This window comes from Ixodes scapularis, unplaced genomic scaffold, assembly GCF_016920785.2.
Source record: "Ixodes scapularis isolate PalLabHiFi unplaced genomic scaffold, ASM1692078v2 PGA_scaffold1__304_contigs__length_218370807, whole genome shotgun sequence".
Lineage (NCBI taxonomy): Eukaryota > Metazoa > Arthropoda > Arachnida > Ixodida > Ixodidae > Ixodes > Ixodes scapularis.
Genome location: NW_024609846.1, coordinates 208,318,666 through 208,330,836, shown reverse-complemented (window position 1 = coordinate 208,330,836; position 12,171 = coordinate 208,318,666). Strand labels below are relative to the sequence as shown.

Here is a 12,171-nt window from a genome sequence, read left to right as displayed (position 1 = left end):
ACCGCTGCCTCGCTGTTCCGAACGGAGAAGAGGGCCCGCCGAGTCGTCGACTTTCCACCGTCGCCGGTTCCCCTCAGTCTTCTTGTGCATTCCGCGCAGTGGGAGTAACGGCTTGCCGGAGGCTCGTCTGCGCATGTGCGAGGCCAAATGTGCGTGCACAAACTATATTTCTACATTATTGTGATCGCAATTTCAGTTGTGCGATTGCCGCACCGCTGAAACCGAATGTACCCTTCTACGCTGCCAGATCCTTACGTTCAGGCTAGTGCGATTATTTCTCAACTTTCGATTATCGTTTCGAATTGCGCTATTCGATTTGATCTTCGTAGTGCATGCTGACAGGAACAGGAAGTTGCGCAATATTCTGCGGCGTTCGTGAGCTGCTTTTGGAGGGCCGATTCCGTTGAGCCGTCTTCTCACCGCGCACGGATGCACTGCGCAGAAGCGACACACGCAGCACGGTTGTACGCTTGGGGGGAAAACGCTCTCTAGCGGGACAGCGCACGCGTGGAATTTTCAAAATAATACCGCGTCTAGGTTACACGGGGCGTTTCAATTACTGTGAATGATTTAAAAAAAAGCATTCGAGGTAAAAAACGTTCCTTCGGAATAGCGTTGTGGGCCGCACCGGAGGTCAGGTTACGAACGTGAGGTGATAATTGCCAAATGAATCGCCTAACGTCTGCTTATATTAGCGTTGCAAATATTCTCGTTAATTTCACTTGGATTTGTTAGCCGCCGTCAAGATATGCCATAAGTGTTAACCTTCACTCAACTAAATTATGTTCCATGCTATTCTCTGACAAATGTAAGTCGCGAGGAGCCTGACCTATCGAAAACTATTATCAGAAGTGCGGCGGCAGTCCCACTAGGAAGCGGCGTCAGCGGGCGCGAGTAGCCAGTTATCTCTTTATCGCGAGCCGATCTGACAGCGTCGCCTTATCAAAGGCTCCTGTGGTCGTCTAAGAGGTCGCCTTATTATATTTTTTTATGGCATCGGCCAGGTATTTCGCCCATCCGGTATGTGCGACAAGCACAAAAAAGAAGTCGGGCATTACAACTTTCAAAAAGAAAAACAAAAGAACGAACACTTTTGAGTTGCATGGCGAGGGCCAAACGTTTCTCCCACATATGGCGGAAGTTTTGCGATTTGATATGGCGACACCCGCACCGGCATTAATCCTTGTTTGGGTAGCGCGCGGTGAGAACGGCACGGAACAAGATGCGTCGCGTACGGCTGTGCGACGACCTATCTGCGGCGACATTGAATGGACGCTGTCGAAACACGTAAAAAAGCGTGTATCTTTTTTTTTTTTTTTTTTTTTTGCGGGCTTTTGCGGTACACCCGATGTTCCTTTTCTGGTTTGTTTTGTTTCTTGTGCCGTCCCGGTCTTCGTTCATTTTCATAATCGTAATCTCGGAACAGGTTGTACGGGGGCCCTCCCTGCCGGAGACCACCACCGTTACCTGTGTATACATATATACAGCGGGTATGTGCACGGCCTGCGGTCAGTTCGCGAGCAGACTGCCAGATTGTCCAGTTTTTTTTTTTTTTTTTCTTTTTAGCGCTCATCGTTCGTTTTGTTTTTGGCGGATGTTGGTTTTCATTCGAGTAGCGGACCGGCCCGTTCGCTGAACCCTCGGCGTATCCCGGGAAGCGGCAACTTTTTCCCGTCACCTTTGCGCGTCGGATATTGCGTTTATTTTGAAAGCGAGAACCGTTTGCGGACCTTGCTTCTCGGAGTTGATCGCACTGTAGCAAGACCATGAGAGCAGTCTCGCTCATGCAACTCGGAACAAAAGTGATCGATGACAGTTAGTCCTGGTTAAAAAAAATAAAGTGTGATTCGATTACTCGAGAAGTAATTGGCCGTTACTCGAAAAAGTAAGCGTTACTTTTCCGACTTCTACAAATTTTCGAAACGACTGATTTTTTTCTGCCGGTTTAAAAACGGGTTTTTCGTATTACTTATCTTCTTAATCCACCAATTATGTTAAACCATCCTTGGGGACTTGGTTCGAGGATTCTTTCGTAGGAAACTCGCATTAAACGAAGGGCTCCATTAGGAAGGGAAGGGAAAAATTGTGACCGTTGTTGGTGCTTGCCGTACTTACAGGAATAATGAAATCACTCCCGCGATTATTTTCTAATATTTGTATTTAAATGGTGATGACATTAGACAAGAAACGTAATAGGTACCGAGTAATTCGATAACGTGTAACCAGTACCCAGTCATGGGTAAGTTACTTTTAAAAAGTAATTTGTTACAGTTACAGTTACTTTCACAAAAAAGTAACGAAGTTACCTTTACAGTTACCGCAACAAAAAAGTAACGAAGTTACAGTTACTTTCAAAAAGTAACGACGTTACTTTTCAGTTACTTTTCTATAACACAAAAATTAATGAAAAACTAATGTTCGAAAGAAAAAATATAGACACGAATCAGTCGGGCTTTCACCATAGCGGTAAATTCAAACTTAATAATTTAGCTGGAGAATTAGTCAATATTATGAAAAGAATAAAGACAAAAATTGAACTGGATGTGTTTTCTGAGATTTGAACACGAAGACTTTTTGTCGGACTTAATATTAACTCAAACTTAATTCAAACTTAATAATTTAGCTGGAAAATTAGTCAATATTATGAAAAGAATAAAGACAAAAATTGAACTGAATGTGTTTTCTCAGATTTGAACACGAAGACTTGTTGTCGGAGTACTCCTTGTTGCAAAGTTTGCATACTGCGGTCAAATAGTTAGCAACCAACTTCACCACAGAAAAATACTCTGTACGCCGGCCATGCTTGTTCTTCTGTTCTGTTCTCATCAACATCCCTATCCTTGTAGCACTAGCACATTGCTGGCTCGTTGACGGTTGCGCTGTGTTCGTGGACTCCTTTGATATATTTCAGTTCGTACCTGGCAAACCAGAAACGAGCCCTGCGCAAACAACAGTAAATTTTGCCTCCACCGTTGAAACCACGCCGGAGTAATGGCGCAAATCAAAATACGAAACATGCGCAGTGCGGAGTTGTGGCGCTAATCAAAATACGAAACATACGAAGTTCCCTCCGCGTGTATTGTTGTTTCACGGTTGATTCACCCGATTAAAATGCGTGCGCAGAAAATAAAAAACCGCAACAGAGGTAGTGCTTCAATATACTAAGATGTAAGTGTTCAGTCACCAAGTACAAGCAAGTGCTTAAAGATAACTACATTCTTCTTTTTTTTTTCTTCATCAAATCTACACGTGGCTATATTCGGATAGTGACTCGCGAGAAAGAACGTATTCTCAAGTTTGTGCAAGGCCAACTGACACTCAAAATGACGGAACAGACACTTTGGAAAGTGCAAGGAATAGCTAGATTATACTCGTTTAATGATATATTATTCACAAAGAACTGAAAAGTAACGACAAAAGTAACTTCGTTACTTTCATCGTTACCTCAGAAAAAAGTAATAGAACTACAGTTACAAGTTACATTCTAAAAAAGTAACTCGTTACAGTTACAAGTTACCGAAAAAGTAACGAAGTTACAGTAACGCGTTACTATATAAGACTGCCAGTACCTTACACGTGTGCATGGGAGAGGGAGGGCGTCGGAGCGCAGCTGTTGATTTGACGTCATGGTGGGCGCGGAGGGGTGTAACATTTTCCCTCGTTTTCTCTCTCCCTTGTTGTGCGAAGGAACACGGGCTAACATGGTCCGGTTAAAGCGAGCGTGTTCGCTAAAACGTCATTCGCTCATGGGATATGGACCCTTTCTGGTCAACGCGCATGTTTCGTGCCGCAAAAATAAACATTCGTCGTTGCCAACTGAAAGAGCTTGTCCGTAAAACGTTCTCCTTGTTTTCTTTTTTTTTTTTTATCTTTTAGTTTATGTATTGACGAACCTCTTTCTGCCTCAACATATACCCACAATAACGCTCCTTCATTACATTTTACAAAATGTCTTAAGTACCCGATTTTTAGGGGTGGCGGCGGTTGTCTGTTCCCTTTAGGTTTTGTTTCATAGGGAGCCATTTCCCGTTGCAAACAATCGGCTCCCGCGTTCTTTATTATTATTATTATTATTGCGCGCATCTGGTCGGGATTCCCCTACGAGGAGAGGAGGACCGAGGAAGTACTACAGCCGGACGCTCAAGGAAATTGCGAAACCTCGTGGTTCGGGGCGGCGGCGTGCATGGGAATCCCTTTCTCTCTCTTCCTTGTTTTCCATCCTCTCGGTTTCTGTCATGCACCATCGGTGATTCGAGGGGTGCTTTCGATGGGGGGAACGTAGGACGGAAACAGTCTCCTCTCGCTGTCTCCGTGCCCGCGTGGGTTTTTAACTTCAAAATCGTTTGTTGCTATCCGTTTTTTTTTTTTTTTTCTTTTTTCTCTTTAGTTGACGGTGTAGTGGCTTAAGCCTCAGTTTTTTTTTGTTTTTTGTTTTTTTTTCTTTTTGTATACCGAGTTTGTGAGGCGGGCATGAGCCCATAATCCGGTCACTGGCATCCCGGGATAATGGCTCGCAGTCCTCCTCCGCGTTTCCCCGCTGACGTTTTGCGGTTCCGCGTGGCTGGCTCCGGCGGCGGGGGCGACTGCTGCGCTGCCGCCGACGGTCTGTTGGTCGCTCGGTCGGTCGGCCGGCTTCGCGTTGCCTTTGCGGGGCCACCGATCCTCCGAAGACCTGGATTTGTCGGAGCGGTTGGGAGGAGCCCCGCTGCGCTTTCGTTCGGGGAAGAGAAGACGAAGGGAGGTTGGCGAGTTGTGTACACCACCCTATCTGTGTTCCGCAACTTCATGATGGCGTCCGAGTTCATCTAAGGAGAAACTTCGCTCTCGGACGCTTTCCGTCGCGTAGTCTGGCTTTGGCTGAGTGTAGGGAGGTCACCAACGCCCCTATTCACTTCAACATACTATATTACGGGTCTTTGTTTCGTCGAAACTCGTCTCGTGGAAGTACGTTTCTTGGGCACACGTTTCGAACGTTTCATCGACACTCGTTACGCGAATTGCACGTTGTAGGGACGTTTCGTCCCGCGTGTATCACTGGAGTGCGCGTTAACCCCCGCCTGCGTTCACTCCGCTTCGCGGCTGCAGTCTCATGCAGCTTATTATAGAAAAAAAGCTAATCTGAGCTGTCGATGAAACATCGTTCGATGAACTGACTGCCATCAAAATAGATAGTAATTCATGCGACGGTGCGCTAGCGCTGTTTATTAGTGACATTAGTGTTGCGTATACGAGCAAACGCAAGCACTTTGCGTTGCGTGTTTCACTCTGCGCGTACGCCGAGCCCGGTGACGGCGCGCGTGCGCAGCGTTGGGCACGCAACGCCAACGCGCAGCACGTGCGTTTGCTCATACAGAATACTGAAACTCGAATAAACACGGGTATGATGTCAGCCCAGCGATCAGCTGGTGTAAGCAGTTCACCCCCTTCGTGGTTTCGACATGATCGAGTGCGGGCGAGCTGGCATACATTCAACATGATGGTGGTGAACCCTGACACTGGACGACTTGTGGGAGATTGCAGCGAAATCGACGGCACCTTGAACTGCGAAACTGGCTCGCTTGCCTGTTTTTCTTTTTTTGGACGGATTACATATCTACGTCGCCCGGTGGTATGAACATAAGGCCGTGAAAGAAAGCTCGAAAAGACGAATGAAAATCGTGAATTGTTTCATTCCTCTGCCCAAGTCCGTCTCCGTATAGTACTTGATTTTTCCAGCGGCTTGTGGATTGTTCCGCCGAAAATGTCCGAGCGGTCTTACTGCACCGAATTGGGCGTGGCACTCCGTTGATCGAACGACGTTTAAGCAAACGCCGACTGTTCATCGAATGACACTTCAACGAATAGTCGGCCGCCGCGAAGCGGCGTTTACGGGTGGGCCAAGTGCGTTCACATTTTTGCAATGAGCCGCCGCGAAGCGGCGTGACCGCTGCGCCGGAGTGGGGGTTAACATGCGCCCATGTTCGCTAAAACGTCGATTCGCTCAAATAGCGCTGTTCGGTAAAAATGTCATTCGCTCATGTGATAGGGACCCGTGGAAGAGCGTGCTTGATCGCTGCTTTCTGGAAATTACCGGCACGTGTCAGGCATGCCGTGCCGTCTTAGTTTCCTCAGTTCTGCCCCTTGACTCGCCGTTCTGCTGCTGCGTTTCGCAAAGCAAAAAATAAAAAAAAATAGTTTTCAAATTTTTTTTTTTTTTTTTTTTTTTTTTTTTTTGTGGCGGCGTTGCCGCTACGGGGCGGGCCCCTTTACTCGTCGCTGAAAAAGTACAGATAAACGTAAACGGGGAGGTGGTGATGGCGGATGGTAGGTTTTTTTGCTTTTTTCTCTTTCCAAGCTTGCAGATTCACATAAGCAGAACCAAGTTTTGTGAGGCGTTTCGCCGCCCGCTTCCTTGGTTTCTCGTAAACATAACAAAAACATTTTTTTTTTTTTTTTTTTTCGCGCGGGAGGGTTGTTTAAGCGTATCCAGCCGATGACTGGTTTCCTCGGTGTCTCGCCTTGTGTACGTCCGAAACTTTCCGTCGGTTTCTACGGTTTCTACAAGCCGAAACTTGGCGTTGTCTCCCCAGAGCGTCATGGCGCGTGTTCTCAGTAAGCGGCCTGTCCTTGGCTCGGCCGGTTAGTGTGGCGGCGGAGCACGGCTTCACTGTACGTGTTTTTCGGCGAGCGCTGGCACGGAGGAGTTATTTTGTGACGGCGGCCGAGGAGTGAGTGGATCGCGTCTCTCGAGGAGGGGGACGGAAGATGACGACAAGAAAAGTGTCTTGAACCGAGCGAGATGATGACGTGCGCCCGCGCTGGGGGCGACTTGCGGACGCTTCAAGCAGCGCCTCCTCTATTCCAGTGGAGGCGTTGCTTCGAGCAAGGTCAACTCTTCACACGTCCCAGAGAATCATTTCCTTGCTTCATTGGAAGAGCCACCCTTCTCACTCGCTGATGCTTTTCAAGCCCGCCTAGAAGCAAAAGAATAAACAAAACCGCAGTACTTCTTTTTTATATATATATATATATATATATATATATATATATATATATATATATATATATATATATATATATATATATATATAAAGTACACCCTGATTGAAGTTGATTTTTCTCAGGGATCGTTTCTGGACTCTGCATTCGTGGACGTCTGTCACCGTTGCTTCCCCTTTCGAACCGCTGCACGAACACGGACTCCCATGTGCCGGAACGCGCCACAAGTTCCTCTTCGGTTTTATCCAGGAGGCTGCTGTCGCTTTTCGTGCTGTTTCTGACGACGTGTCAGACGGCGCGCCCGATCTTCTCGAAGCGCGTGTTGTGCAGACCTTTTTTTATGTCGCCGATTTTTTTTTTTTTTTTTTTTGATGGGGGGATGGTTGTTGCCCTCTGGGATCCACGCATTTCTCCTTTGTGATGGCCTGTTCGCCTTGCCGTTCGGGTGCGCGTGTGTTTGTGTCGCCGTTGTTGATCTTGTTGTTGCTGGGCGCGTCTCGTAGTTTGCCTTAATTGCGGGCGTTCGGGATCGAGCGAAGTGGCGATGCTTTTGCTTCTTTCGGCACCTGGCTGCTCGTGTCCCGCCTCTTTCGTCTTTCTCCTCACAAACGAAAACAACACCGTCATTTGCCGATGAGCTGAAGCAAGTCGGATCCGATCTACCCGGGGAAAGTTGTTCGACGATTTGCGGTAAAATATTATTAGATTGCGTTCTCCACTTATAATTATTTTCTGTTGGACTTACTCCTAAGCGCGGGATTCGGTTTTCTTTGTTTGGTTTGTTCAGATCAACAGTCGTTCCAAGTCCTACACCTTCTTTTACTCGGTGTGAGCACACTCAGCCTAGTCTTCACATTGGCGCCGCCTTTTACCAATTGGCAAATGGAAAACAGACACGCAGTTTGAATTTACGACTTCTTATCCACATCTCTGGCGGTTACAGTCGGTAAATATTCTAGCTGTTCCAGGTCACACACCGTACTTTACTCGGCGTGAGTCACACCCGGCGACGTTCCCGTATTTGCGGCCGAGCCTCTCTCGCTCGGTTGACGCAAGGCGGTCGCTGTGCGGCGCCTGTCGTGCGGTGTAATAATAAAGCCGGGTATACGCGACGCATAAATGGTTTATGCGTGAGCGCCGAGGCGCTTTGAAATGGCGCCGAGCCTTTACGACTTTGATACCTGCAGCCACGGCGATGCCGAGCGGATCGCGGCAAGGGACGGATTTCGTCTCGCGTACATTGGCAAAGAAGAAACAGACCGCGGTGCGTTTCCTTCTCGGTGCACTTTTCTACCTTCTTTCTTGCCTCTTTCGTCATCTGACCCCGTTCTCTGCTTGTCTCCGCGCGTGGGGCGATAGTTTGATCACGTAGCGAAAGATAGACGTATGATTGGTTAGTTTGTTCTGCCACTGTTACAGTTCTCCGGGGCACGTGGTGTGCCTTCCAGGAAAACGAGCTTGTTTGGCGCAGGGCCCCTTTCGTTTGGGGCCTTTTCTGATGCGTCGTGCCGCGAGCCCCGCAGTATCTAGACTGGAAAGTAGTGCGGGGGCGCCCCTCTGCGCCGTAGTCTTCTGGGGCGGACGCCTAGCAAGGCGCGCACATGAGGGCGTCTCGCTGACGCTCCGGCTGTCCTTATTCGTCCTAGTTCACCGTGTTTCGTGCTTCTTTGAAGGATAGCTTCTTCTTTCTCAAAAGTTCCGAAATGTCGGTGTTCTAGCACACATTTCAGTTATATGGAAACTCGCGCGTCGCAGTCGAACTTGGCGCAGAAGGCTGCGGGCGAGAAATCCGGTCGGGGAGACGGGTGAACGGAGAGGTTTCAGGTGGTGGTCGAGTACTCGCGGAAGCTCGCGCCATTAGAGAGCACGTGGAGAACCGCGTGCACGGCTAGCCATTTGTTTTCCTCTATGTTGCTGCAGAGATTTCTCCAGGATGTTGCTTCGATCTGTGGGCTCTCAGCATTCTAAAAACAAAAGCAAATTTACACTCATGGGCGGCCGATTTCCCTATTCAAAATCTAATCAGATTGTGACGTGGCCCTTTCTCTACACCTTAGAGCAGACACCAGGGGGCATCGTTAAGTGTTTTCCTGGAGCTATATGAATGGATGGATGGATGGATGTTACTGGCTAAATGTTTTGTAGCGGGGACAGCTTGCTTTACCTAGCCTAAGGGAGAGTACCAGAGTGGCTAGCTGGGGGGGGGATGGGGATGGGGATGGGAAGGAATTTGTGGCCAAGTGGACTAAGGCGTCTCAGCTCAGAGCGTGGAGCGAAAGCTTGTGCTGCAGAACCTCCTGGGTTCGAGCCCCACCCCCAGCCCGTTTCGGTCTCGATGAGTTTCGTATTGGCATGCGTTCATGTAATCACTGCTGCGTGATGCACGTTAAAAACCCCAGGTTACCGGTTGTATACTGCACTGGCTAAATTTCTCATCTACAGCTACGAGACAGGTTACCCGTTGAGGCGTATAAACATAAAAGCAACACAATCTTTTTTTTGCCAGCTGGCATGGTTTTGTTGACAGCTGCTTGTGAACTATGTCACTGACACACCACGCGAATGCCATGCCATGCCCATTTTGCAATCTTCTAACCCAAAAGACTCCAGGGACCAATGCTCGTATGCTTGTGGTTTCCTCCGACGTACGACTGTTTTGCAGTGTTTAGGCTGTGTCCTCTTTATTCATTAGCCATATTAAGTTCCCGGTTACCTTCTCTATTCTCTCTTCATACGCTCCGTTCATACGCTTCTTCGCGAACTTTCCCATACGCTTCGTGAACTTTCCGCGCGTCGCGCAAATTCTGCTCGCGTAAATTTCGTAAGCTTCAGTTCTAGGGGACGCCTCTTGTCATTTTTAGCAGTGCGCAACAATAACACCTAATTCGCAGCTGAGGGGCTTTCCATAGAGTGTTCTGATAAGTGAACGTATACAAGAATGCCACGTTGCCAGTGTTTTCAAAGAAAATTATCTGTTAGATTGTAAAGCGAGCTAAAGCTGTTAGTCAGTTTCCCAGAGTTCTGTTTCTTCCCGATTGCATTTCCTCTTGACTATACGTCAGCGTGTCAAACGAGATGGCTTGGTCAAAGCAATCGCTACTCCTGATATGGGATGGCTACGCCGTGCATGCTTACCGCATGCCTTTACAGGACTCTCTCAGCAATGAAACAGCAATCTTCTCCTCCAAACATGACATTTAGGAAGCTTGAAGGTTACACATAAATAAATAAAATAAATGAAGGTTATGCGAGTTTGCTGACATCAAAATTGTCGCCGGCACAAACGTTTTTGTAATAACATTAGAGCTGTCGATTTCATATCGGAAGGTTAGGAAATAAACGTCGAACGACTCAGTGCCAGGCAGCTCTTTGCGAATGGTAAGCTTGCTCGTTTTAATATATATAACTCGATTAATTGGCCGTTCCTAACGGCCCTGAGATCCCAGCATCCATCATCATGTCATTACATGACAATGAATGGAAGATAGAAAGACATCAAAATTGGCTTTTTCATACATAAAATAGCATTTATTAGAAGGCATCAAGTAATAACTTTATTCACTTTGCAGATGAGACGTCCCAGACTTGTGCTGCAATTATTCACATCACGCATTACATTTGCAACTAATTCGCTAGTTTTAGTCTCTACTGAGACCAAAACTCCATTTGATAGGTTCAAGATGAAACAACCATTCTTAGCTCACAAGGACAGGAGCCTTCCGTGGGCATTCACAATTGTCGTGCTTGAATTTATTCAACCATATTTAGCGACTTTTCTTTTTGTTTCTCTTATAAAATCAATTATAAAAAACACCGAAACCATGACGGTTGTGATTCAACCGCACAACAACCATTTTCTCACCTGAAAACCTAAAAATAAAGGTTTGTATGCAGGATACCATGGGGCCCTGCATGCGCGTGCGTTGGCCTGGGATCGGTAATGGTAAACAGGCCTGCGCTGTCCCCCCCCCCCCCCCCCCCCCCCCCCCCCCCCCCCCTTCGTTTTCCGTTGCTAGGTGCTTGGCCTGATGTCAGTTCTATGGGAGGAGTCTGGGAGGAGCGAAGGTATAGCGAGAGGTCACCGAGGACAATAGATGTCCAGACCCTTCACCTGTATATGGGTCTGGCATTTTCAAACAATAATTGCTGTAGTACGTCTCCTGCACCCAAAGGTTTGACATTTTTGTTCAAAATGTATAATGCACAATGCGCTTAAAAAGAGCAATAATAGTAATGTTCAGAATCTTCATGCAATTACTATTTCCATCAGTCAAACTTTATGGGGGTGGTGAAAACCTGAGGACACCCCCCCCCCCCCCCCCCCTCCCTCCCTCCTTAGAGAAAATATTGTTTTGATTGCTGTGAGTTTACTAAGGCACCTTGTCATCTAGAACTGGTAATTTTTATTGCATAAAGCCCAATGAACAGTATGCAATAAAAATCAAAAACAAGCACTGCAGGCATAAAACTTGCGAGTTTTGCAGAGTAATGTTATTATAAGAGTAAATTTGTTGTCACAAAATACCTTTCACTCACTCTCTCCAGATTTGACCTGCCAAAGAGAATTGGTATTAATTCTCTAACAACAGGTTGACCATGTTGGTGCATCTGGTAGAAACTATCATAATTTCTTTCATAATTAATGTGCGGAGAAACTCCTTTGCACTATGGTTTGTATCATGACTGACAGTCTACACCAGTGATTCTCAAATGGGGTGTCCGCAGACCTCCGGGGTCAGTGAAGGCATGCTTAGGGTCCCCGAAGCCCTCTACCTTCGATCAAGCCAAGCAGTACAACCTTTTTTTTTTTATTGATGCTGGCTGCTCCACAATGTTCGATAAACCAAACCATGTGGACCGTGTAAATAAGGTTGATTACTCTCCATTTCAGGGCTTTGAAGTTTGTTTGCAGACATTGAGTTTTCTTTTACACTTCTGCTTTTGTAATCGTCTATGATGGATGGGGTCACCCTTCACTCCAAAAGGGGTCCCCAAAACATTTGTGTTTGAAAACCGCTTGTCTACACTGTTACTTTCTTTCATCTTAAGCTAGGGTTAAGAAGTTGACACTCCTAGGTTATATCCTTGTAGTGATCGACTTTCAGACATTTTCATGCCACGTGCAGTGACTTCTGGCAATGTATTGTGTGTTGGTATGGAATTCAATCGCTACTTTTCGTTTAGCTTTGCATA

General features: G+C 46.9%; 1 protein-coding gene across 1 annotated transcript in view; it reads left to right on the top strand.

Moving 5' to 3' along the window:
* The window catches only part of LOC8039459, a 115,061-nt gene that overhangs the window by 73,082 nt on the left and 29,808 nt on the right, over window positions 1-12,171 (top strand). The window lies entirely within an intron of this gene.